Here is a 24,807-nt window from a genome sequence, read left to right on the forward strand (position 1 = left end):
GCAAAGGGGGAAAAAGAAGACATGATTGGATAGTAAGGTCACTAAAGATCTCATTTCAGAATTGGTGTCTTAATATCATTTTGCAGATTACCGCCCATGCATGGAGGCTGGGCAAAGAACAAAGGGTTATTGATAAATAAGTGTTGCCACAAAACCTAAAATGCTGAAGAAGTGGTTTGTGATGTTCACTCTCAGAAGCTACTGATCTCTCTTCTACCAATTATTACATGCAAACACCCCACATATGTCCTTCATCCAGGTTAGGTATACCCATATGAAGTTATTTTTCCCCCAAAAAAATAGGTGCAGAGAATACTTTTTTAAAAATAAACTGAAAGTAAGGCCCTAAAAGAAGAGACTGCTACATTTAGAATGCTAAGCTGTAATTTTTGACAAAGGACAATAATGCGCCCTAGCTCTACCAAGATCCGATCTGCTCTTCCTACTCCTTTTGAATTAATTATGGGTTTAGGAATTTGAGTTTAAGAATTTGGGGATATAATCATCGAATGTTTTTGGTTTGAAACATGAACAAGGAGATGAACAGAACACAGGCTTTGGAAAATAAACCGTTTCTACTTTATGTTTCACAGTTTTAACTCTCCATAGGATTTCTCTTGCTAGCTATACAATGCAGATGGTGAAGGAGAAAAAAAAAATGCTTCATAGAATCCAGTGCTATTCAGTCTACATGAACCCCACATTTTATCTTCTCAACAGCTCCCTAGAGAAATCAGAATCTTACCTTCTCACATCTTCTGCAGAGGCCTCTTGGTGCTTTGAAAACTCCTGAGGTCTATGTCAAACGGCCATTGTCTCGCTCCCAGGGTCTTAGGGGCTTGGAGAAATCCCAACACCTGCTGCTACCACTGAGCGTCGAGGCCAGGAAAGCTCCAGGGTTTGCCAGCGGGATCACTGAGCCACAGCCAAAGCTTGGGAAGCCTTAACAACTGAAAGCAAGTGTAGAAGGCAACGTGGTACCCAGCACTGGGCTCAATTGTAGCAGCAGGGGGAGGAATGTTCCGGTCCTCACAAGGGTTTAGAGGCAGCCATCAGGGGACCCAAGGCTCTGTGGATGGACAGGGCCAAGGAAGTGGAGACAGGGCCACACAGCAGGGGACCCTAGGGGGAGGGGAACAACTAGCGCAGAGCTCAGGTAGCGCTTGAAAAGAATCACCAAAAATCCCCCGACAGAACACAAGAAGCGATGGCGAAATGCAACAAAATACATGGAGATAGGCCATTCTAGCATCCCATACGACAGCCAAAAACACAGTGGAGGGGGGACATGGAGCTCTAGCTCTAGAAAGAAAAGTAAGGAAGACATATTATAGTAGGCCTACTGCAGTTGAGGTTAAATATCTAACACATTTCAAAAAAATTCCTAAATCCTGCCATCATAACATTTACATCATGATAAGGAAATGTACGACTATTAAATGTCAAAGGGTGCAATCTACAAGGAAACAGAGATTAAAGGCAAAGGTGTGAGTTATCCAAGGAGAAAATGAAAAGACAGAGAGAAGGTTACATGGAGAAGGAATCAAAATCACTTTTTAAATGAGTACAGCACATTTTACCAGATACATTATGTTCTGTGATGATCAGATGAGGAATACTGAAGGAATTCAATGAGATAAGAGAAGGAGAATATGGAGAAAAAGGAGCAAGTGGATAAAGAGTGTTCACAGATGAAAAGGGGAGAGGTAGGAGAAAAGGGGGAAAGGAAAGAGGAGGAAGAAAGGAAAGTGTGATTAACTTAGTAGATTGCAGTGAATTGTCAAATTTGTCAAATAAACTACTCACTAAGACTCTCCTGAATGTTATATTTTCCAAGGAGATGCTTATAGCTTGCTAACCACTACTCACAGCTCTTCAACTGCTCAAAAGCCCCCAAGAACTCCTCATCAGGAGCCCACTGCATATTAAATATTAAACAGCTACAAGAGACAGACCCTAGGACAATTTTGCTTTAATGAGCTGAATAAAAATCAAGTCAGGAATTAAATCTAAACCCTGACAGAACTTTGGTAACCCCTAATATGTATCAAAATAAAAACAATCAGACTCACTTAGAAATTGTCCCTTTTTCAAGACCAGAAGCAAATTAACCAGTACGGTATACGTGTTTTATAATTAAATAAGAAGAAACTCTACTGCCTGTTGGTAGTCATGCTCATGTCATTCTTGAGCTCAAGTATTTACTTACATTTTTGTAACCCAAGTTAACTAAAACAGGGATAATGTATTTCACTTGATTTCAAATAGCTCAAATGACCTTGTGTCTCACCTCAGATATATATAGTTATGTTCTCTTAAATGTAATGCTATTACATGTACAATAAAAGTAGCTTTTGCTTAGGCAAACTCAATTATGTCCAGTAAGTAACTAAGTCAAACATTTTTATAAAATAACCCTTATTCTACAAAATAGTTGGTATTGACTAGGCAACGAGTATTTTAAATATGAGAGAACTGAGTTTTTATAAAGGAAGAAGATGAGGAAACTGAATGTCCCTCTAAAAATACTTTCATTGTATAAACAGTGCCTACATTTAGATATTGATTTCAACTAACCTAATTTTTTAAAACATATCTTGTCAATAGGATAGGTTTAGATAAGAAAATATTCAGAGAATCCCTATGGTAAAAACCAAATGGAAGTGGATTTTTTAAAACACAACAGTCTGACTTTAAGTATTAAAAATCAATTACAGTTTGTTTTTCTGACCCACGTTCTCAATCCCACTCATAAAAACCAGTTTCAACAATATAACTTTTTTTAAATGTGCAAGAAAAAACAAGGAAGTGAATACACACTGCCAGTGTGAAATGGCAGGGTCCATTTATAAGGCTCTTCAGATTAGACGGTATGTCAGGATTATTATCCATGGAAATAGAAAAATTGGCAATAGCTTTTTAAAGATAAATATTGTGTTGCTACTATAGTGTCTTACTAAAGTAATAAGATCAGACCATCTAAACCAGTGTTTCCCTGTTGCTAAGCATCACAAAAAGATAAATTTTTGATAAATGTGTTCAGTTGCATGCCTATACCTAGCCTGGCAGCACAATAGGTGTCCAATGAATATTAATTGGCTGAGTGGTGGTGCCACATGTGAGAAGACACTCCTCAAAAAGATTGCATCGTAGGGGTAGGGGTGGGGGGGGTAGGTTATGGTCAGATAAATTTCTTAAAAATTAAAATAAAATTAAACAGGTGAATTCCTGCATGACTTGTCAGAGCCTTTATTATACTACTATAAATTCCTAAACTCTACCTTTTTTTATGAAATACCTATTCATCAAAGATTAATTATTCTAGAAAGATTTGGTCTACACCTCTATGGCAAACTTAATATTTCTATATACTGCAATCTTTTAAAGAAAGACAGAGGTAAGCTACTAATTGGCCCAAATTCATGTCCATTAAAAATTATAAGGTGGGAGATATATATGTGTGTGTGTGTGTGTGTGTGTGTGTGTGTATTTCAAATATAGTAGGCTTTATTTAAAAAATGGCCTCTGCTTCGGGGAAAGAAAATTTGAGATTGAGAAAATTTCAGAGTGAGAAAACTTGAAATATCTCATTCAAATCATTCCCTTGGTCAATAAAGGATCTTGCTCCCGTAAAGTATTGTATTGGTGCATAAATATATTAGCAATAAAGTTTCTTTATTGCTAATGTCCCAGATACTCCTATGCAACTATCTGACTAATATGACTGATATCTTACAAATTTGCTTACAATTATCTTAAATTGAAAAGAATACTCCTGGCAAGAATTAAATTATGCATATTAAATAATATTTTTATTTATAATTCAACACTGTTGTGAAAAGGGAGGTTCTCATTTAGAATTGAAAGGAGGAATACTTGCTTTTATTACTAGTGGTCTTTTTTTTTTTTTAATTACTATGGCTCAAGTGAAAAACAAGAATACAGATCAAATAGTGACAGGAATTCCATGAGACACTATGCTCCATATACTGAGGTATCTAACAACCTTCAGGATTTGTATCTTTTCAAGTAGAAAATCCGGGGGGGGGGGGGGGGGGAATATAAACTTTATGTATGGGACACGTACAGGATCACGTGTATTAGAACTAGGTTCCTCTCTAAGACAACGTTCTGAGGTTCAGAGTATCAGAGGCCATTTCCTATGGATGCCATCTCGGTCCTTGAGAGAGCGAGCTTACCCAAAAGATACCAGTCAACTGGCTCCCCGTGTGCCTTGTTCACTCACCAGCATCCATTAGCCAACTCCATGCTTTATCTTCAATAGATAAAATACGGCTTCTTCATGCCATGGTGCCATGAAAAGGATCCAGAGGGTTCCCCTTAAACAACATTTCCTGAGTGGCTGCTGCAGTACCGAGAGTAAAGGAGATGCCAGGTCAGCTACGTCTCCTTCCCAGCAACGTTAGCAGCAGCAGCAGCAGAAGCTGGAGCAGAACACGGAGACCCAGCTCCTGGCAGGATGCTAGCCAAGCACTCTGTTCCCTCTACAGCTAGACAGAGTTTACCTGTATGTTTGCGCCTTTCCGGCAGACTGTCAAAACAGGTGTTTTCCTGTGATCAGGCTCAGAATCTGCTCCCAAACAAGGTGAGAAATATAGAGTGACTGTGCAATGTGAAGGTTCTAATTCCAAGGCAAACAGGTTTACTTTATTATTAGGAAGGCTGGATGAATCCTTTTTAAATTTCCATTCATCCTTCCCACTCCTACTAAGCAAGCGGATTGCACTAAAATTTCCTATTAATGAAAGAAAGGATGTTACCATATAAAATACATGGCCTCGTGCAATTTTGGTCACTTCTTTCCTAATGTTCTATCTGCCTTTCCTGGCACAGGATCATCTCTTGCAAACGCTCATGTTTTCATAATCTTTACAACGGTGCCAACAGATGGGGAAAAGTCAGGTCTTGTGATCCTATGTTACGGAAGAATCAACGACTTCTCTGCTTCTATATTTTATACTCCCATTTGGATGTTACTGATGAGTTTGCTCTTCAATATAAGGAGTGGTCAGAATATGGCTGGACAACAGAGTTATGTAGGTAACGTCATTAACCAAGCATTCCCTTTACTTATCAGAGATAAAATCCTATAGCTATAAAAAGTATCTAGATTTTTTTTCATTTAAATAGCTCTGCAAAGGATACGTGAAAAAAAACCATATTATTTTCCTAATGAGTATTTACTTGAAGAGAAGAATTATAAGCTCTAAGATATGCGTTCTCTGCACAGCAGAGAATAACAACTCTAATTAGCAACATTGAAACCCTACACACAGAGATTCTGAGGATAATATTGTTTCTCTTGTATTAATGTTCACTTCATTATCAAAGTAATAAGAACAATAGCTAACCCACTGAATAGTCATAAAGGGCCAGGCACTGTGCTCCGTGTTTTACATGTGCTATCTCATTTAATCTTTTTTTTTTTTTGTAAATATATTTTTATTGATTTCAGAGAAAAAGGGAGGGGGGGAAATGAGATAGAAACATCAATGATGAGAAAGAATCACTGATTGGCTGCCTCCTTGCACACACGCAGGCATGTGCCCTGACTGGGAATCAAACCGTGACCTCCTAGTTCGTAGGTCAATGCTCACCCACTGAGCCGCACAGGCCGGGCCAAATCTTCACAGATATTATCACTGCTGCAATTTGCAAATAAGGAAACTGAGGCTCAGTCAGGTTCCATCACATGTTTAAGGTCACCGAGCTCACCAGTGATTTGAGCTGGTCCGGTTCCAGAACTGCAGCTCTTAAACGTTTCACTAAAACTGCAACATGCGTTTTGGTTCACATTTCTTTATGTATTTTAAGTTTCCCTTTAATACACAGACATTAGAAAATGTTTACATTTTATAATAAGTAATAAATATGGTCTTTAATGTGTGCCCCGAAATTCTGTAAGTCCTCCACATGTATTAATTTATTTCAGATTCACAACAATCCAACAAGGCAGACAGCCTCTGATTTAGGGGCACATCTAAGGGATCCAAGAAAGAGAGTGTCCGGTAAGCTGCCAGAGGTCAGACAACTACTAAGAAACAACTACTACGGAGCAAATGCAAGCCTCAGATCCAGGGAAGGCAGCCCCTGAGCTGTAGCTTTAAGTCTGTGCCTACTCTCTGCTGTCTTGGACGCTGATGGTGTTAGACACGTAAAGAGAGGGAATACGGAATGTCAGGTCTGGCCAGGACCATCGTGGGAGGAGGATCTGCTATTCTTTTCAAAAATGTAATATGCATAAAGTACATAAGCTTACATAATACACAATTCTACATCCATTTCTCTTCACAATGCTCACCAATTTAAGGAGATTAACAAACGCTGTATGTGTTACTCAGATTTTTAAAAAGTGAAGGACAAATTCAATTTTCACTTTTGTTTCAAATGTATCGTTTCTTCAGAGGTACTAGCAATAACCTTATTATCACCACAGTGTCGGTCATTCTGCTTTGGGGGATCACCACTGCTGGAAGTCATACTTGTACCTTACTCCATCATTGGCAAATACATTTAATTATGTGCAGGGCCAAGATAATAATTGTGAGCTTGGAGGAGGCTTCAGAAATCCAGGGATCGTCCCCTGAGATGGGGACTGAACCAACCCTGGACCAAGAGACTTCCTTGAATATTCAGCAGCTGAAACGACCGTCCTTGAATCTGCACGAAGCCCTCTGGGTCATCTCAGACAGCCCAGACCAAGAACCGAGGGTCCCAAATGTAAGACTGAAAACCCAGTGAAGAATACCAAGACCAATCTATCTCTTTAATTTGGCAGCAAGCCTACCTCTCTGGACTAATTTTCGTTAGCTTCAGCTTTTGTGGCTTTAACCAAATGTAAATTAAATTAGCACAAGAAACCATGAAAACTTCAGAAAGACAATAATATAGTTACGGTGAAGGCATCTCGTCTCTGGTAGAATTTAGCCACAAGTAAGAAGAAATGCAGTCTTTTGATGGCATTTAGCAAGAAGATTTTTAGGTGTCCATGTGGCACAGTTTGAGGCGATGCATTAGAGTCTACTTACTCTCAATTTTTTTTTTTTTAAATCAAGTTTCCATAGAAGGAAGATGTCAATTCTTTGCCTATTTCTGGACAACTATCCTCCCTGCAGAATTCTAGAGCAGTGCTATCAGACATTGTACCCACAAAAGACTGACTTTCTCTTTGGCTGAAAATAAGATTTATCTGTCTTCAATGTTAACACTGAATTAACATAAAAGTTATTCTAAACACATTTGACATCTTTTGGGTGAGCAAAACAAAGTGACCCCCATAGGCTATTACATAAGACAATCGTAACAAATGATTTTTATGGCCTTGGCAATACTAAGTGATACACTGGGAAGATCATGACTCATTTATGCAGTCATACAAATATATATATATATATATATATATATATATATATATATTTAAATTCTTTTACTGACTGCTAAACTTACCTAGTACAGTAACAATTCTCAGGTGAGTATTAAAAAATAATAATAATATTTAAAAAAATAAAAACATAGAAACATAAGTTTCTGATCATTTTAACATGTTACATTTAGAAAGATCAATCAACAGAAGTTAAATGAATAAATTAACATCTTATTCTCCAACTCTAACTGGGCCTACTCTCTTTTATTTAATTCCTTTAACTTGGCTTTGTCTGGAAAGAAAAATATTAATGAATACCAACTCTAGGTGGTACTTGGGTCAAAACAGGTGAGGTTGCAGTGAGCTCCCCAGCTTCTCCTAGAAACCAAACAATGCACCAACCGTAACCAATCCTTAACTAATACTAAGTCAGCCAAATATAAACCGGTGACCTAAAAGGGAAAAGCTCCAATTATGCATTACAATTTCCTGAGTCATTCTGTCCTCACAACTTTATGCTTTAAATAAACCTCTGCTTTAAATGCTGGCTAAAGAAAATCTACGAGCAGCTCAATATGACTTAGTGTTTCCAAGTCAGGAAAAGGAAGAACTTTCGGAGTTTGAGATAACGTTTGTTTTCTGTAGTTTGGAAAATAAACATTTCCTATGTAGTTATTCCTGGGGGACAGTGTGTGTGTGTGTGTGTGTGTAAGAGTGGAGCAGAGGAAAAGAAAGAAGGGAGAGAGAGAGAGAGAGAGAGAGAGAGAGAGAGAGAGAGAGATTTTTTAGCAGTAATTTGGTGTTCATGTAAACCGCTTATTTTGTGGAGTTAGAATGTATCTCAGCAAGTTATGTGCATGTGAGCTGTGAAAGTATTGCAATTTAACATAAAATCAACAGGAAACACTTACTTGATTGCATATCACATTTCTATGGATTCAATGATACATAATGATATAATCCATATAGTCACATACAATAGTAGAAGTCTTGGGTCTCTAAATTAGATTAATTTGATATTTCAATATGCATAAGCCATTTTCTACAATTAAATAATATTTTTCTTTATATCTTTGAATGAATAGATTTTATCCTGAGGTTCTGCTTATAGAATCCTAAAGTTACCTACTTTACTTAAATACATCTTATGTGATTTATTATTTTCTGTAGTTACTACAGAATGACTAAGAGAAATAACAGTTTTATACAGGGTGTCCCCAAAAAATGTATACACTTTAACAGCAGATCGCTCAATTTTGGAAATGAAACGTATTTTAATAAACACAGCTTTATAATTATTCAAAATGTGTGTATACCTATTTTGAGACACCCTATATTTGTCAAGTATGGATGGCTACATAACCTATCAAATGACATTTTAAGATATCAAGGCACTAGTAAGATCTTTTACTGAAATTGTCCACCTTCCCATGTGTTAGCTAGAAATGCATCATATATGCTTGTCTTCCATATCTGTATACAGGATTGTAAATTAATAGAACAAAATGCCATTTCCATGTCAGGTATATACCTATATCTACCAGTTCTGTAAATTCTGATTACACAACATTGAGTCAGGTATATTATTGTTCCCATTTGACAGATGAGAACACTCAGAGATGTTGAAAAATGTGTCCAGAAAGATGTGCTCCAAAAATGCCCAAATACCTTGGATAGAAACCAGGTATTATGGGATTCCACTAACCAACACATACACACAATGTTTACTTTTCTTGTTTTCTCTTTATAGGGACTGTATAAATAGATAGATAGATAGATAGATAGATCATCTCGAGTTATAACATATTTTTAAGAATTTATAAAAATTCTTAAAATAGTTGGAGATTGTTACTCCTTTAGTTGTCAGATAAATAAATGCATAAGTGAAAATTATTTCAAACCAAATAGCATACATATTTTAAGATGCAAAGAATACTTTTATTTAATCAACACATGAATGTAGAACATGAGTTTGTTTTTTAAAAATAATACATTTTCTTTGTGTATGTATGGCATTGCTGGCTGGCCTAAGATAAGTCACCTCAGCTAAGAAGTAAACATTGTTCTTTTATTTTTACAGGGTTCTCTTAATCCCTAATAGAAAATTTTGCCCATTTTTGGTTTTCTTTGTTGTTAATACAAATTTTATGTTTTGTAATTAAATGCAACCAGTATTGTTCCTTTTTCAAAAGCCCAGTTTCACTCTTAATTAGCTCATATCTGTCTTTTTTTATGGCACTTCCAGATCTACTTTCCTGTTTAAAATATTTCTTCCCCCCCTCTCCACCCTTTTTTTCTTCCAGAATGACTAATCTTCCTGTTATTCTATTCTGTCAGTTTTTCCCCTGTATTCTTCTCATGTTGCATAACATTTACTTTTCACTGACTTCTTTTAGAGTTTTGATACTACATTCTTTATGCTAGCCTTCTGTTTTCAACAAATTAAAATAGTCAATATTTATGGATTAGCTAATTTGACAATTGTGCTATGCAGATCAAGCTTTCTCTTTAAGTAAAAAATGCAACTATTCTTTCACTTGACAGAATATAAATATCCAATTTTTATATATTTTTATATATAAAAATTAAATGCAGTCTAAGCCTCAGACTTACCAGATAGCACAATTAAAGGGCTATACTTTTCATCTCTTTTAAATGCCTTACTAAGGTGCTAACAAAGAAACAGAATACCATCTCTAGAACTCTCTTGCTTCCCAGCAGTTATCCATAACATCATAAAACATGTTAGCATAGACAGACCTATAAGCAGAATGTGAACTGGTTCCATCTTTCTGATTTTCAATTGCAAAAAACTACTTCTAATTACATGCCAAAAAAATTGCCTTCACCCTAATCTCAAATAATCATAACAGCTATAATAATAGTAGCTGAACATGAGTAAAAGAGTTGTTTCTATTCCAGAGAAGACATCTGAGAAGATTTTTAGAATTACAATGATTTAAATAGTCATTATATTTAAATTTTACAACACAATATCATACGCCTACCAAAACAATATAAATCACAACCTCAGGTTTACATAGAACATATTTTTGATTAATTCAATATTATATCATGGTCATTACCTCATGGTATAGTCACAGAATTCCTTAGAGGAAGAGGTGTCTCACTAGTCCCATTTACAGAGGCCACCGATACAAGATGTTCCAAGAGCTTTAGAAACTGTACATTTTCTAAAATTCAGAAACACCTTCAAAAATCCTAACAAAAACATTTTAATTATAGGAGATAAAGACACCCATAAAATGTCACCCTCACTTCCCTAAAACAGAAGTCAAATGAAGTTCAAATTCTTGCTTATATTAAAATAGCACAGAATCCTCTCACTTAAAGTAAGTGAGTCTTGGGGAGAATCCCCATTACTCCACCTTCCTATTTTCCCAAATAATAATAACATCCTTGTTTGTCACATGTAATATCCTATATAGAAATATTTCATTTGCTTTGGGTCAGCAGGAGCAACTTAATTTTCAAACCCCCTTGTTGTCCTACTTTAGACACAAGGGCCAAGGAATCTAAGAGCAGCTAAAATTATTATTAGTTTAAATGTATAGTATAAACACTAAATATTATAGTAAGCAAAACAGATTGATAAACATGTTTATTTTTTTTAATCACATCACATTATGAGCAGAAAACAAACCCAAACTGTATATTCTATGAAAAAGCAAAGCATAGATCTACATCTCCAGCAGCTAGCACAGTGCTGGCCAAGGAAAAAAATGGTCAATGTGTATATTCTGAGTGAATAAATGCCATCACATAGAAGTATATTTATAGTAAAAAATAAAAGAAGAAAAAGGGACTTCTTGGCACCACAAAAAATAATGTTACCAAGGTGTATTAATTAAAAAAATATATAAGATTTGGAGAAATAATTGAGATAATTTATCCAGGGAAAACTTGGTAAAAATCTGTTGGAATACTTTGAACATATCTATATGGAGTTTATATTAGAAGATAATGTCTGATTTGAAAATTGACAGAATCATGCATTTTCTCCACCTTCTGATATGGAGTTTCCAATTGGTTACTATGTAAAGCTCTTTATAAAAAAACTCCAGGTAATAAATGCAGCAGGAATTATGTAATTAAAATCCCTTTAAAAAAATCATGGAACTATAAAATAATCAACAAAGGGTGGTAAAAACCACTGGGTCCCATTCTGGTAGAGAATGTTTTGGGGTTGGCCCAGGCTCACCGAAATCATTGATAGATTTCAGCATCATTAGCATAATTTTATTAACCAATGTCACCCCAATAAATTCAATAAAAACTTTTCAAAAACATTGTAAAGGAGTAAAATACATAAATAAAACATGATTCATTACAAAACAAATGTGCGGACAAATGAAACGATGCCATCCTGATGCGATATGAATGGAAGTTCACTGAACCATCTAGCAAGTATTCTCACCAAATAATGATAAGTAACAGTAAATGAGCTCAATTCTAGCTTTACGTTCTAGTCTACAGGAAATAGGGGTGACAGAGGAGCAAGTTAAATGACAGGATAGAGAAGCAAGTAACTAAATTCTGAATCTCAGACCTGCTCTAGGACGATGACCTGAATTTTTCAACAAATAAAGACATGGCGCAGGGGCGGGGGGGGGGGGGGGGGGGGGGGCAGGAATTATCATAGATTAAAAGAACCTTAAAAAACATAACATAGAAACAAAATGTGTATATCTCATTTAGAAGCTCATTTGAGCACTCCATCTATAAAAATAAATAGATGTGCCAACTGTGAAAAACTAAGTATAAAGTGGGTATTGTTATATAATAAAATTATTGTCAATTTTGATAAATTTGAAAATAGAGTTATATTTAAAACAAATTCTTGCCTACTATACATACATACTAGAATTTACAGGTAAAATAATAAGATGTCTTATATTTGTTTTAAAATACTTCAGGAATTTGTTTTAAAATGCATGTTGATGGTAGTAATAAATTAAACAAGATGGGTAAGATGTTGACTGATGCGTACATGGGTAGATGCATAAAAAATACTGAATATATATATATATATATATATATATATATATATATACACACACACATACATACACATATGGATTATTGCAATGTTTTCTCTGAATTTAAAAAACTACCAAAATATAGAAAGAAAAAGAACCAAACTTGCTCTTGTATTTCTGACCCAGGATCACAAAACCTGGTTGACAGGCCGGGCCATGCTGCTTAAATCTGATTGGCTGACCTAACTCAATTCATTTACCTCTGTGAACATGAATGTCTATATCTGTAATGGGGAAATAACAGCCTTACCTAACTCAAAACATCATATATATGTGAAATGAATTATAAACTTTTTAAAAATCTAAAAATATAGGCATCATTATTAAAATGCTTTGTTCTTCACCTTCATGTCCCACGTGTGTATATTATCTCTTCAGCTAAGTCACAGGTCTCTAGGAGTAAATTCCATGTCTAATTCCTTCACAACCACCAACCATTCAACATACATTTCTAGTGAGTCTAGTGTCTGGCAAGTATTTCACTCAATGGTAAGAACATAAAAGTACTAAGTCACAGGCCATGTTCTCAAATCCAGGGAGGGAGAGAAGTGCAAAATTGTGATTCATGTGCCAAGACAGTTGCAAAGATATGAATTTGGTATATTACAAGAACAAAGAGGCGGATAACAGTATGGCCAGGCCTGAGGTGAGGAGAAGCTTCCTAGAGAAGATAATGTGTGCACTAAATCGAAATATGTAAAAAAAGTTGCAAAACTCATAAAGGGAGAAAAAATATTCCAAGCAGATAGGCAGAAAGAATAAAGGATGTTAGGTTGGAATGGCAAAAGGGGACTGTGGCTAATACTCTGCGTTACAGGCATTAGGTCTCAACCAATGACCCATGTGGACTCAGAAAAATGCTCAGCACTTAATAAGAGATCAATAAATATCTATTAATTTAAATACAAAGAGATAAGACATGGCACCAGTTGAGTAGTCATTGAGCACCAGGCATTTTGATAGTACACGTAGATAAATGTATTTCTTATCAACCTCACATCAATCTTGAGGTAGATAATATTATTATCTCTACGTTACAGATAAGGGCAATGGAGAACAGAAGGGTGAAGTAACTTGCTGAGTCACTCAGTTGGCAAGTGGTACATTGAGTGATGTCTGAGTGTTTCAAACAGTTTGGAAAGAAAATATTTGAAAATAAAATGCTGCATGGCTATTCCACATGGTCAAATGATTTAGAGAGAGATGACACTGCTAAGTGTTCAATAAGGGCTCTCTGAGGAAGAGGAGGACCCAGAGTTCTCGCATTTGTCAGTTTCCATAGTGTAGAAGTGTAACTGCTTCTACCATGGCCAATTTCAAGCTGCCAGCAGGAAGTCACTGAACATGGAGCTGGGAAGAGATCTTACGTAAGCCAGCTCCAGCATATCACTGCCCACAGCCTTCAGAAGTCATAAGTAGAGAGTGAAAATAACAGGTTAATTGTATGACCAGAGGATAACAAGAAAATCAAAGAAAAGGTGCAACTGCTAACTCAATTGTTTATAGGATTCTGTATGCAACTAGCAGTTCATTTATATTTGAAATTAATGAATTCCTAAGGAGTATAATGTAATATATGAAAGGCAATGAGGATAAAGAAGTAATTCACAGAGATTCCTCTAGGAAACATACATTTTCTATGAATGACAGGGTTGACATTTTAAAAAAGTATTCTTTCAATGTTATTAATGAACTGTGATTACTAAGTGATTTCCTGCTAAATTATTCCTCCCTCAGGGAGCACACAAAGGGATTTATTTCCATCTAGAGAAGTTAAAGGAAACTATTTGATTGGGGTCAGCAATAAACATTACAACCAAAAAGGGGAGGGGAGGTATTTTTGCATATCTTGCTTTGTACAAATTACCTGTCTTATAAAAAGTGTTGAATGATATTTATCAGAAGGATAGAGCAAGAAAGCCAATCATAGAACTAGATACATATATCTTATTTGTATGTTAAGAATATACATATATATGTGTGAATTCAAATTACTAATATTATTATATTTATATTATTGTTTTAAAAACATTCCTTTAGGTTCCTCATTTAGCAATAGTGTTGAATGAATCATCATGGTTAAATTTTATATGTTTGTAAAAGAGAGTTAGAATTATTAATATTAATATATTGTTCCTATCACCTTACAACGTTCCTTTATCGTTTAACAATAATGTCCAATAAATAAATATATCTAGATGAATTTTAAATAAAATATAAAATCAATTATTCACACAGAATGCAAACATAATAGTCAAAGAGAAGAAACTTAAAATTAGCAAAGCAAAAAAGATCAATTCTACACAAATTTTTTTGGAGGTCTAGCAACCTAAAACTAGTGTGTCCCCATTTTTGGCATGTAACAACTCTACTGGTGACCTGTGATTGAATCTGGCTTTCATAAAACTGCTGCCTACCTCGCAGTTAAGAGAATCCTGGCTTAAATGGACTCCATTGAGCACATGTAAGTCATTAGCTCTGTTTAAGCTAGTTAATGCATATGCAAAATATACTTTTGAGCCTTGTTAGAGTCCATCCATATATGCTGCTTTCTGATGTTCTTATCTTAATAGTAGGTGCCAGGCATCTTTGATTGGGTCCATTTAACCATTGATTTTTACTCATAATGTTTATAAATGGCAGGAGTATCACTTTTTCAGTCCACTGCCTTAGGAGAGAAAAATTCACAGAATATGTGATTAAGATTTTTAAATCAATCAACAACACTGTTGCCTAGTACATAAAGTAACTCAGGCAACCAATTTTGTTATTTAATTAAATTGGCATTTTTTCAGCCAAGTTATCAGACTGAGATGATAATATAAGTATATATTTTTATTTTTGTGATATCCCAATTAGCTGAGAAGCAGAAACTCAAGTCAAATGATATTAGTGTTCTGTATACAATGCATCTTTTCATTTTCTTGAATGAAAGAGGTCTTTCAAAGACTTGACTGTGTCAATTTTTAATGAAATGTATGGTTTAATTTAACTGTAATGACTATAATCAGTTTAACAGTTTTGTTTTTTTTTTAATCTTGAGTGTGGGAGCAAGGAAGGTTATGACATGGATCAGGAGCTACTACTATTTCAGTTGGCATTCCACAATTCGTTCCATTTTAAATTCAATAGGAATAAATTAGTATTTATTGGAAGCTTACCATGTGTCGGGCCTATGGGTAGACATTGGAGATTCATGGGTGACGAAGGCACAGTCTCTGCTTTTAAAAAACTTCCAGACAGGAGACATGAAGGTAAAAACCTAACAACGGTCTACACTAGGAAAAGGCAGAGTTCTAATGCTTCTCTCTTGCAGCAGTAAAACAACAGAGTAAGTAATGTATGTGTTTTCATATGCCTATACTAAGGTAATATTACCTGCCTTATTAGAATCATATCTAAAACAGCCATGAGTTACATTTTAGATTAGACATTAAGAGATAGGGTGATAACTGATATGTCCAGATGAAAACAACCACCAAAAAAAATCTCAAGCTAATATATATATATATATATATATACATATATATATATATATATATATATCGCAATCTCTTCCTGTTAATTTAAACATAGATCTGACTACCCGATCTTTTGAAATGAATACATCACTATGTCCTATACAAATAGGAAGCAAGACATAAAATGCAGTTACTCACAATAAAACTTAAACTGTTAATGACAAAGAAGAGCAGCCCAGACTTAGTCTGATGTCTCCTAAGCATTTTAATTATTTGCCAACTTGCAAGTTTAGAAAATGAGATGATCCTCATTATTATCAACAAATAAAATAAACAGAGTACGAAGGTCTTCTCTACACTCATCTCTTCTGAGCATGTAGGAAGGACAGGCTCACTGTTCAAAGCAGCCAGCCAAGGGGAGATACTCTATAGAGTCTGTATATATCCAGGCCTTACTTTCTCTGAATACACACTGTGTTTGGAAAACCGCATGCCAAGTATAAACTAACAGATCACCAGAACGTATTCTCTAGGTAGATGACATTTACCAATTGCGAGGCTCCTTGAAGAGGGCCAATAAGTCTCAATGAGTAACGTCTTCATGTTCAAGTGGTGATCGTCGTGTTTGTGACTAGCTATATAATTACTTCACTCTCACCCTTAATGAGCCTGAAGTACTAAATGTTTAAGCCCTCCTGATGATCCTCTTCAAAGTGGATAAATGTAAATTTCTTAATTGCTAGGACTACTGGCATCCACACATAATCTGGATCATTTTGGATTCTCTAGAACTTCCAGTTCTTTTCAAAATAGCTTATATCATACAACTCCTAAAATAACTGTTGGAGGGGGAAAAATTAGCAAGTGAACAAGTAGCAGGGGCCCAGGCATTTATGCTTTTCTGAAGCTTGGATTCTCTTGCTTCAGGTTGAAGATCTGCAACACTGTCAAGTTTTCACAGTGGGAGGATAAAACAAGTGTTTTATTTCTGAAGTTAGGATGCGCAGAAATTCAAATGTAACAGAGATGCATAGATCTCTCTATAAGTGTCTCATATCTCTGTTATTCTTATTAGTTCTGTAATAAAAACACAATAAATACAGTTGCAGTCTGGTTCCCAGGATGTGCCTCTCACAATACACCGATGATGCTGCTACAACAGCAGGATGCTTTTGCAACCAAGCATTCTTACTAATGCTGTTATCAAAATAACTGTGTATTGTGCCAGAGCATCGATGAATTTCTCATTCCTCTCTGAGACATGGGCTGTATATAAAGCCAATGTACCAGGAAGCTGACCAGGTCCCTGTGAGCTGCCTGCACAAGATAACACACAAAACATGGCATGTGTCCAAATAAAGGCTTGTTCCAGAAATTTACATCAACAGAACAGAAATAGTCCATGATAATGCCAGGTCAATTTAACTAGATGGATCCTACCATAACTGAAGGGTGTTGGATTTCGTAGAGAAATAGTTTATGAACAGTTATATACGTCTACCTAACAAATGTCCCATTACTTTAAAAAAACACTCTCTAAAGTTGAATTTAAAAGCACATGAAATCTGTTCACAATTATTGGTCATGGTCAGGAAGAAACATGGCTTGCAATTCACTAAACACTTAATGAATGCCAAGTATATTCAAAACACCATGCATATAGAGGTGATTAAGTAAGGCTTTCCTTTCTGAAGGAGCTTATAAACCAATGGGAAAAAGAAACATACATAAATGAACTGTAAAATCAAGAATAATGTGATTTATTCTGTGATACAGAAAATGGTAGGGAATGCAGAGAAAAAAGAAGTTATTCATTTCCTGAAGTATGCCTTGATAATCATTGTCTAATGATAGCCTCTGATAAGTAAGGACATAGAGACAGAAGTAAACTCATCTCTCATCAGCAACCATAGGTTGGCTAGCTGGAGGTATTTTTTGCTAAATGAGCAAAAGTTTAGCAGGAAAAAAAAAGTCTTCTGTAAGAATCAATGGCTATATATAATTTAAACTGCAAAATATTGTATATTTTATTATAATTTTAAATGATGTCCTACACATCCTTTGTATTAGTAAATTTTACAGTGAACTTAGGTATATACATGCATACTTTGGGGGGGGGAGGTGGGCAGAGCCTGTTTAAACAGCAAAACACTGTAAACCAGTAACCAACCCATCTGAGGAGTCAAGAGTTATTCACCTGAACAGTAGAGAATAGCAGTGCCCTGGCCTTAACAGCAGTGAGTCAGTGATGCCATTTTCATGAAACGAAGACTCCATATTCCAGTATTTGCTGTGAACAACTGACTAGTCATAATTAGAGGTTCCTGGTGATCTCAGGTTATTTATAAATATGATTGAGCCCTAACCTCACCAGTGGCTTCTTGGTTTCTTCATGTGAAAAATGAATGGATTTCATGACATTATTCCTAAAGACTCTTCCAACTACAATCCCCAAAACCTATGGATCACTGGAGTTCATTGAAACTGACAAGGGAAAAAAAATTTATCTCTAAATATCAAGCAAAACCCTAGAACACTGGGCAAACAATCATTTAAATGCCAAGTAAACAAACCTTACATTTAGGCAAGAAGAAAAAGTCAAGTTTTTCATGGACAAACCTAGCATCTGCAGTTTTCATCCTTACAATTTTTATCAAGCTTTAATTATAGCGGAGGCTTGGCTATGAGGCGATTTGCCTCTATTACTGCGAATCTGGTAAAAACTTAACCTAAGTGGAACCACCACTGAATCTCAATTTCCTTCTAAGTCACTTCAAATCTGCTAGATACTGCCAATAGTGCAAATAAAAATAAGGTTGGTTATAATCCAAACTTAAAAATTAACCTGATATTGAAAAATCATAATAATTAGGGGTACTTCACTAGCCAGGATACTACCATTTGGAAGTTGGCTGCGTTCTGTGAATGACTAGAGAGTATCTGTGTTTTTTTTCAATGTGTATTGATTTTATTTCTGTTCTCTCAATTGACATAATAGCTAGTCATGGCTTAGAAACGAGATTTGCAGCCTGTCCTTACAAAGATCCATGCAACAATAATAAACTCAGTGGTCAGAATCCATCAAGCTCAACACTGAGGATTATGTCACCGGGTGAAGAGTTGCTGCTGGACCAATCACCTCAAATAGAATCTGTAAACCCACAAACATCGGTCAAGTGCAGTTTAGAACCACACAGTGGAATAAATTTGCAGTAATTTTATAAACTTAAATCATTTTATCTTTAAGGTTATGTGATATAGTTGTATTTGTGCAAATTGGGGGGGGGGGGGGGGGACACGAAACAAAAGAAACCACAGTTCAAAAAAAAAAAAAAAAGATGGCCGAAGGTCTACCACAGTGATTGAATTCAAATGTGTGATGGTTTTACACCGTTTCTTGTTGAGCTTGAAGACAACATTTACTAAATATCTGGAGCTGTATTGAGCAGTATCCTTTTAAGGAGTTTTGTCATAAGATAAACACATTTGAGCGATCAAATCACTTTCGAATGCATGTAACTGGAGATTTCATTTTTCTTCCAATGGTGACCTGTTTTTCTCTGTAACAGTTACTAAGAAAAATATTTTTCAGCTAGTCATAAGAATGACTTCCTTAGAAGCCCTTTCCTTTGTACTATGAAACAGTCTGGAAAATATCTCGCTTGACTCATTCACGCTGTCAAAATATACTACAGGATAAGGCTGACCACTGATTTTCCCTAATTCCTAGAACAACACATGCAATGTATGCATGAAATTCCCAAGTAACAGAATTAGGGGTTTTAGGACCACTTTCATGTGCTGATAGCTTATAAAACTATACCCACACAGGCTAGTCTATTCATTTGCTATGCCTAAGGACTACCACTTATGCAGGAAACATTTTGTTCATTTAAATTTATTGCACTTAAAAAAATTAAATGAACAGAGTAAGGTCCTTCATTATGACTCATGTTTTTTAACTTCAGTGCTACAAATAAGGATCAATTAGAAATTCAAAGAGAAGATATTAGAGTTATTTGGAGAGTACTCTATGGGATTTATTTGGAGAACATAAAATAAAATACATTATGTAAAAAAATATATAAAATTCTTTACAAAAAATAAAATAGTCACGAGGTAAACCAGATCATCACTGGGACTCACATTTGTTGATATACATAAGAATCGTTCAAAATTAACACTCATTCGTTTACCAACTGGCTATTTTATTATAACTAATAAAGAAGATATAACAAAATGAAAGATATATAGTCAATGGAAACCCTCTAGTTATAATGGATACACATCAAGTATCACTGTTTTTTTCAGAGAACAGAAGTCATAGGGGATGTTATTTAGAGCAAAATAATTATTTTTGAATCAGAAACCTAATGGGGATTTAATGAAACAGTGACTCCACCTTCTAATTATGAATAAGAAATACTGAGTAGGTGAAGAGCTTATTTTGTTTTTTAAATAATGTTTTAAAATGCACCCGCAGTGCTAATCATAAAGCAAAGCCAGCTCTATGTGAGTTTGGATCATGTGAAGACTTCCAGATGGCTGTATCCTTAGGAGAAAAATCCGTCTTCTCTATAGATTGAGAAGTCATGGCAAAAATACTGTGTTCCCTTGAATTTCTCAGCAGTATTAAACAAGTGGTTGTTATCCAAAGGCCTGTAGCTTTTACAAAATAGTATCTGGGCATGTCTCTTGGTTTAGAGACTCCAACTGAGTAGGTTTAGGTGGTGGGGCAAGTGGTAGGAGAAATACACCTTTCCAAGTCTCTTTCACTTTTGCAGGAAGCCTGGAAAAGTACCTGAGATGCTATCTGGCATGCAGTGGGCATGCCACATAAGCGTTGACTCACCGGGCCTGAAGCAGATCCTGCTGTGAGTATGGTTGATCACTCAGCAAGGGGAAGGCTTGGGTCTACTAGGTATTTGCAGCAAAGTGGTCCAATTGGCACCATCTCTTATACACTCTCTATTTTTACTGTTACATTTCTGAACTGGCAGGTCTTTTGAGGCCAGGTTTTGAACAGGCATAAAAAAAAAAAAAAAAGCCAGTCAGAATGTTTATGTTCCCTCATTCTTCAAAAATCATATGCTAGCCAAACAACCCAGAGGTGGCAGGAAGCCCTGGAAGGTAATAACACAGGGAGAGAGTGATCCTCTGTCAATCATCCCAAAGCAAATACATTCTGAAAAAGTAAGAAAACTTTGAGGCCAAGATGTGACTGGGAAGGATTAATAAGGAGCTCCTTTATTAACATGAAAGTTACTTTCATTCTCAGTATTTCAATAGTTTTTTCCTGATCTAGTAATTCCATAAGGGGAGAGAGAGAGAGAGAGAGAGAGAGAGAGAGAGAGAGAGAGAGAGAGACCTGAGTGCAAGCTCTTGGACTGTTGATAATATCTGCAGAAACTTGTCTGCTGGAAAATGTTTCTTTAACTTTGGTTTGGCTCCCACCTTGGAGCTGATGGGAAATAAAAACTTTTCCATGGCTCCGAGCCAGCTGAGCTGCTAAAACAAAAGGTAACATTCATTAGGGGATCATGGTACCATGATCTCATTCTGAAGGTTAATGTTTTTACATCAAGTATGAATTGTCTAAAGTTTGGGAAACTCAAACAATTAATGTTAGAGAAAATAAGTATCAGCCTCACTTCAAATGTTGTAATTTGCATGGAAAAAAATAATTTTAACTATGAAACATGAAACAAAACTCATTTGATCCCTAGCTTAATCATTTCATTTCATTTTCTCCCTCTGCAATGCCCCCAATAGGTGAGCACACACTGACACATAAACATCTGCTTGTTAGCTTGTTATTTCTACTGTTGTCCAAGAATAGGTAGTTTCTATAGGAAATCATTCTTAAAGAGAAGTGAATTTTTCTCAATCATACAGGAGCATCTGAATGTGCTACCTACCCTGATTTTCAAAAGAAAAATACAGAAGTGGGGGGTGGGGGAGGAGGGTCAGAAATTCCAGGCTCTACACATCTGCTAACTAATATCAATTGGCCATTATTTCCAGGAAGGCCTTAAAGCTACACAATTTTTGGCATCTTCCAAATGCTGAAAACAAATGTTTTATGTTCCCTGCCCTCAGAGGTTCTCCTGTACTTTCTCCTGATTGTTTCTCAACATGTTAAAGGCCTAACAGCCAACTCAATTAAACTACAAGCATCTCCTCTGAATATATTTGATCTTCCTTCAACATCAAGTAACACAATGAACTCATTGCCACATAATCAGTGCACAGAACAGAATGGGCAATAATCAATCGTCCCAAGGCGGAGGTAGTGGTATGGCACAGTAAATCAAACAGTACGGGCACAACTCATGTGCAGAATTAGAGAATAACAACATTTACACCCAACCATAAAGGAAAACCCAGAGAAGGCCATGGAACCAATATTATTTCTGAAGAACCAATGAAATCAGGCTATATTATTCCCGAAGAACCAATAAAATCAAGGATCAGGATTCCCCCTGCCCACTTGCTGTATAAAGATATAGTCTCTCCTATTTCTAACCAAACTTGTGGATTCAGCCAGCATCTTTGCATATCTTGGCACAATTAAGAGACTACTTTACTGGGCTAGAATTGGATCACTGTTAATTCTGAGTAATAGTGAGAGGGAGAAAAAAATGAGGGAAAAAATGAGGACTTGGGTGCTTCTTTACAACTTTGAGAAAGTGGTAGATGTTACATTATTGTGCGATCACACAGTATTTGAAATACCAAGTGTGAATTGTTTCAGACCAGCATAGAGCATTAGTTTGAAATGAAATTAAAGTTGGAACAGATGTGGTTATCACCACTTGTTCATTCATGGGTAACTGCATTTAAGAAATGGGTTTTCAGCCTAGACCATGATAGAAATACTTAACAATTTTATGAATACAACCTCAATGAGCTGTAAGTGAATGGTCCACACGTTAAGAGGTGAAGGGGTATTTTTCTCTTGGTCACAGGTAAGTAAATAAGCTAGTATTTGATAATGCACATTTATACACATTCCAGATAAAAGTCACTTTTCATGATTTCTAATAAGGTAACACATAGATACCCGTAATACAATATTCAAATTAACATGACATGTATTCTGACATAAGGCAAAGTTCTTCTCATAAGGGGAAAGAAGACTTGGACTGAATTCCAACATTCAAACAAGAACACTAGCAGCTACCATTTATGGAATATTTACACTGAGCAAGACACTGCATGAAGTGACCTATGTTATACAACTGACCTCACAGAATCCTCACACACCTTCCAAGCAGAAGCATTGGTCTCATTTTGTACAGGGGGAGACTGAGACTAGGAGAAGGGAAGTTACCCGGAAGTGACTGAAGGAATCCAACCTCGATCCAGCTGACTTCATGCTTTGGGTTCTTAACGAGGTCTTACTCTATGTCATAAAACAAGTTGTTTAGCCGAAACCGGTGTGGCTCAGTGGATAGAGCGTCGGCCTGCGGACTGAAAGGTCCCAGGTTCGATTCCGGTCAAGGGCATATACCTGGGTTGTGGGCACATCCCCAGTAGGGAGTGTGCAGGAGGCAGCTGATCGATGTTTCTCTCTCATCGGTGTTTCTAACTCTCTATCCCTCTCCCTTCCTCTCTGTAAAAAATCAATCAAATGTATTTTTTTTAAAAAGAGAGAGAAAGAAACAAATTTTTTAAAAAAAGTTGTTTACGGAGTTTTGCATATGGCTTTTTGCAATTATTCTGAAGATCTTATTTTGATTAAAAATTCCAAGGCAGCATTGGGACTAAGTGAAAACCACCAGTGGTCACATTCTCACTATTCCTAGCACCAACATTTATTTGCTATAAAATAATATTAACTGTAAATGTCTTCCCAAGGAAAGGAGTGCAGAGGCAAATCTAGACACTCAGAAAACACCAAAATAATAGTAATGAAGAAAATGTCCAAAGAAATGAAATCAAAGGATGGTAAATACAACTTACATTTCCCTGTGATCAATTTGGTTTTGGACACTAAACAAGTATGAATTTATAGATCAAAGACAATCAATTTTGTTAAAACATATCTATATGGCTATTTAACTAAACTGATACATTCAAGAGGATGGCCAAAAGGCACTGAGTTTCCAATCATTTCAGGAAAGGTATTCATGACACTAGCTATTGATGTTAAAGATTTCCTTTTCTTTTTGTCCAAGCTATTATTCATCTAATGAATGGCTCTGTGAGAATAATTATATATTAGTCAGAGAGCATGTTAAATCATATAATGAACAGTAATGTTTGAGATACATCTCTTAACAATCCAGGAGTACAATTTAAACTAATATTTACTAAATACACAGTAAGCCCAGGAATTTCATAATCCTAAATTCATGTTTTTTCTGAGAGCAAACATGTCCTTTTTGTCTTAGCAGGAACAAAACACAATCAGTGATTATTATATTTACACTAGAGGCCCTGTGCACAAAATTCGTGCACTTGGGGGTAGGTCCCTCAGCCCGGCCTGTGCCCTCTCGCAGTCCGGAAGCCCTCGGGGGATGTCCTACTGCTGGCTTAGGCCCACTCCCGGCAGGGGAACAGGCCCAAGCCAGCAGTAGGACATCCTTAGTGCTGCCGCGGAGGCAGGAGAGGCTCCTGCCACCGCCACTGCGCTTGCCAGCTGTGAGCCCAGCTTCTGGCTGAGTGGCGTTCCCCCTGTGGGAGCGCACTGACCACCAGGGGGCAGTTCCTGCATTGAGCATCTGCCCCCCGGTGGTCAGTGTGTGTCATAGCGACTGGTCATTCCGCTGTTCAGTCAATTTGCATAGTAGCCGTTTACTACAGTGATGGCGAACCTATGACACTCGTGTCAGAGGTGACACGCGAACTCATTTTTTTGGTTGATTTTTCTTTGTTAAATGGCATTTAAATACGTAAA

The 24,807-nt window shown here is 36.2% G+C and overlaps 1 protein-coding gene across 25 annotated transcripts in view; it reads right to left on the reverse strand.

The window, feature by feature from the left end:
- The window catches only part of MBNL1 (muscleblind like splicing regulator 1), a 195,814-nt gene that overhangs the window by 102,309 nt on the left and 68,698 nt on the right, over positions 1-24,807 (reverse strand). For 2 of the 25 annotated variants that reach the window (XM_070406974.1, XM_070406973.1), the window contains exons 2-3: positions 4,247-4,366; positions 746-1,302 (exon numbers count right to left, since the gene is read on the reverse strand). The exons of 22 other annotated variants lie outside the window; for them this stretch is intronic. The gene's annotated coding sequence lies outside the window, so the exon portion shown is untranslated. The remainder of the gene's footprint in view (positions 1-745; positions 1,303-4,246; positions 4,367-24,807) is intronic. One more of the 25 variants, XM_070406972.1, reaches the window with a different exon arrangement.

The sequence above is a fragment of the Myotis yumanensis genome, unplaced genomic scaffold (genome assembly GCF_028538775.1).
Source record: "Myotis yumanensis isolate MYYU_CA2020_CCGP unplaced genomic scaffold, mMyoYum1.0.hap1 SCAF_2, whole genome shotgun sequence".
Taxonomy (NCBI): Eukaryota; Metazoa; Chordata; class Mammalia; order Chiroptera; family Vespertilionidae; genus Myotis; species Myotis yumanensis.